Source organism: Octodon degus, unplaced genomic scaffold (genome assembly GCF_000260255.1).
Source record: "Octodon degus isolate 3935 unplaced genomic scaffold, OctDeg1.0 scaffold00154, whole genome shotgun sequence".
NCBI classification, from domain to species: domain Eukaryota; kingdom Metazoa; phylum Chordata; class Mammalia; order Rodentia; family Octodontidae; genus Octodon; species Octodon degus.
In genome coordinates, this window is record NW_004524730.1 from 2445281 (window position 1) to 2448551 (window position 3271).

Genomic DNA, 3271 nt, shown 5'->3' on the forward strand with positions numbered 1-3271 from the left:
ATATATCAGACCATGTTTGCATCATTGACTGCCCAAAATGGAGAATTAAAGGAAAATAGCTAAGTCAGAGATAGTAAGAGAGGAAAATAGATAAGTACTAAATAAGAAAACATATTTTAAAATCTTTTTATCATGGTATACTTGTGACAATTTATATTGCCATCAAAAGACAGGAGGATTCTATTCTGTTCAATGACAGGACGGCCCCTCTCCATGCACCCCATCAATGGAGGAGTGAGTCAATATTATTTTCTTCAATCTAATGAGCAGGGTTGCTATTTAGGTACAGTGCGCCCACAAATGTATATAATACATAGATTCTTAGGGCCAGTGAGATAGCTCAGCAGACTAAGCACCTGCTTAGGCAAGTTCAGGGACCAGGGTTCCATATATACTACATAGATTCTTGAAAACTGAAATACACATGTACTATTGGTAAGAATATATATATTTTTAAATTATGCTCTATTATCTTTAATTAGACAGATCTCTGTATCATGTCATTAGAGACCATTTTACCCACTGCCCTGTTTGGTTGCCGGCCTCTTATCTCTCTCTTGAGCAATGGTGAGGCAGATCCATTTTCCTTGTGGAAGAGAAATCCATGGCTTGCTGTCTTTGCTGATGGTGAAGATGTTGGAGAGCTGGGTTGCAAAGTTGTTGCCGTTGGCATCTTTCACATGAACCACATCAATAGAGCTAGAATGCTTCTCTCTGTTGTGGTCCCTCCAATTCTTCCCTCCAGTCACCACACACAGGTTACCAGTGTTGAACTTGATGAAATCGGTGATCTTGCCAGACGACAAATCAATCTGGATGCTGTCATTGACCTTGATGAGAGGGTCAGGTAGCGAATGGTACGAGCATCGTGGGTCACCAGATGAGGGATCCCCTTTGAGATATCCACAAAAATCTTCCTCACTTTGTACAACTTGTACTTGGCTTCCTCAGATGTGATCTGATGAACACCAAAGCTACCCTTGGTGCTGTAGATCAGACAGAAATGCTCTCCTGTCCTGTCTATGCTGATGACATCCATAAAGCCAGCAGGACAGGTCATATCACCTTGGTCTTTGCATCAATCTTAATGAAGCACTGCATGGAAATCTTTATTTCATCTCCTGTCAGAGCATACTTGAATCTCTTCCATAGGAAGATGATGAGGGGCAGACATTCTCTCAGCTTATGGGGACCAGTGGATGGAAGAGGAGAAAACACACTGGTCAATTTATCCAGAATTCAATGCTTTGGAGCTGCTACTCACTCCAGAAGCTTCTTGGGAACATGAGCTATGACCAAGCCCTAGTCAACTTCACCATCCTCACTCCCAGCTGTATGGTTCCTAGCATGGCATCCAGGAGGCTCTGTAAAAAGATATTTAAATGCTTCCTCCTTGTCCAAGTCACCCAGACCCTATCCTCCACCCTTTAGCATTCCTAGGGCCTACAAAATACAGGATACAGACCCAGGCACCACAATGCCTGGTCTAGGTGGCCGGCTCAGTGTGCCTGGGTAGATACACCCAGTGTAAAGGCTACCAGAACCTTTTCCATGCCATGTCAATTAAATAATGCTACAGTAGATTGTTAACTAGTGGTCAGCTTATTATACCAAGCTGAACTGAACTAGCATGGTGGTGGGTGTGGGACACCTATCTGAGAATTGTTGCCAGCAGCATGAAAGACAGAACTAGAGAAGCTGTTACTATCCTTCCTTAGAAGGATACTAAGGAAGTTGGAGCTGTTGGGAGCTGCTGCTACTCTTGGGCTGTTCTGCTGGAGAACCTCATCATGCTGGATCTCCTGATGAACTTGGCTGTTCTCATTAGAGGATAGAGCTCAGGATCTCCATTGTGGTTGAGAATGACTACAGTTCATTTTTGAGGAACTCTGGTCCTCATCTTGAGCATTTCTTCCAGGCTCTGGAAAAGAAGATGGTACACTGCTCAGCCTGGTGGAGAAACTTGTCCTGTTGGCTTTCCTGATGGGAACTCAGATTTGCTCATCACTGGAGGAGCTCGGGACCTCCCTGTTGTTGAACATGGCTGTGGTACTTCTAGGGGGAGCTCTGGTTCTTAAGTGTTGTTTCGTGGCTTCAGTTTAGATCCCTCGGCCTGCTAGCACAGATCCCTCATTCCACTGGCACAGACTTTCTAAATTCCACCACTGACCTTTGGCCTCTGCAGCACAGATCTGTGAAGTGGGCCTGCAGAAGATATTTCTGTGGGCTTTAGGGCTCTAATTGGACTGTGGGAAGCATTACTGTGAGCTCTAGGTCTTCAGCTGGACTCATGCAGGACACCCCTGTGGGATCCGGCCTCACAGCTGGATTCTTCAGTCTTTGGTGTGTGAACAGACTTCTCGTACTACATATATGACTCTTTCAGTGCTTCATTATAAAATAATCTAATAAAAATGTGTCATGTATTGTATTGTTTCATCTTGAAAATACCCAAACCATACCAAATACCTTACATATCACTTTGCCAGTAGGTAATAAGTGATAATGTCATTGTTACCATAAGCTGTGTCAGGCTTGTAATAGTGTAATAATATAATGGTTGTAATAACATAGGTATCTCTAAGTATATAACTATATGCAACTATACATAAAGAATATACACAGTATACAAGAGTATTATTTATTATATATTCGAGCATATAGTATTACCATGTATCATATATATTACTATATTATGCCATTAACATATATTATTTTATATACAGTACTCTGCTATGTTTAATACATTATATAATATATATATATATATATATATATAGTATGCATTGCCCTTCAGAGCAATTTGCACTGAGTACTGGCCTGGTTTGACTCTGGGCCAAGTGAATCCAAAGACTCAGATTTTTTTTGTGAAGTAAAGTAGCACATGTGACAATAAAAACTTTCTTATGACAGAAAAGAAATGAAGTGTCAAATATTTAACACAAATAATCAATAAACTTTTATGGAAAAGACCTTTGGTTGAAGAGCCAGCTTGAACCTAGTAAAGGTTTTGTTTGACTTGTGATCCTTGATGACTTTGAATTTCCCCCATTCCCTTATTTTACAAGTTTTTATTGCTGTCCTCCAATCCAACAGGAACTTTACAAGAGCTAGAAGGAATAAGCAAGAGAGCTTACTTCCTGCAGACTAGAAAGAGGGACAGTGAATATTCATTTAATCATTCATCATCATATTATTTCTGATTTTAAGAATAAGAAACCTAAGAGAAAGAAAAAATTAAAATATATATATACATATATATATATATATT

At 40.3% G+C, this 3271-nt stretch overlaps 1 pseudogene; it reads right to left on the bottom strand.

Annotated features, from left to right (window-relative positions):
- Nucleotides 1–515: 515 nt before the first annotated feature.
- On the bottom strand, nucleotides 516–1233 carry LOC101583203 (annotated as a pseudogene).
- Nucleotides 1234–3271: the final 2038 nt, after the last annotated feature.